Source organism: Melanerpes formicivorus, unplaced genomic scaffold (genome assembly GCF_026170545.1).
Source record: "Melanerpes formicivorus ecotype bairdi unplaced genomic scaffold, bMelFor1.0.p_v2 SCAF_373, whole genome shotgun sequence".
Lineage (NCBI taxonomy): Eukaryota > Metazoa > Chordata > Aves > Piciformes > Picidae > Melanerpes > Melanerpes formicivorus.
Window position 1 is genome coordinate 82,501 of NW_027142725.1, and position 240 is coordinate 82,740.

Consider the following 240-nt stretch of genomic DNA (forward strand, 5'->3'; position numbering starts at 1 on the left):
GAGCACCGGGACGTGCTAGAGGAGACAGCGACCCGCGGAAGCGGGGCGCGCCCCCGGCACGCCAGGACCTTAGAGCCGGGGCGGCTCGCTCGGCAGCGGGCGGGGGTACGGGCCACAAAGCCGCCCTTCTCAGGCTAGAGGTTTCATTTAGGGAGGAACCCTCGGGGACCCCACCCGGGCAGGTGAGGCCTCACGCGCGGCGCCGCTTTTAGCCCCTTTTAACTTTCGCGACGCCGCCGC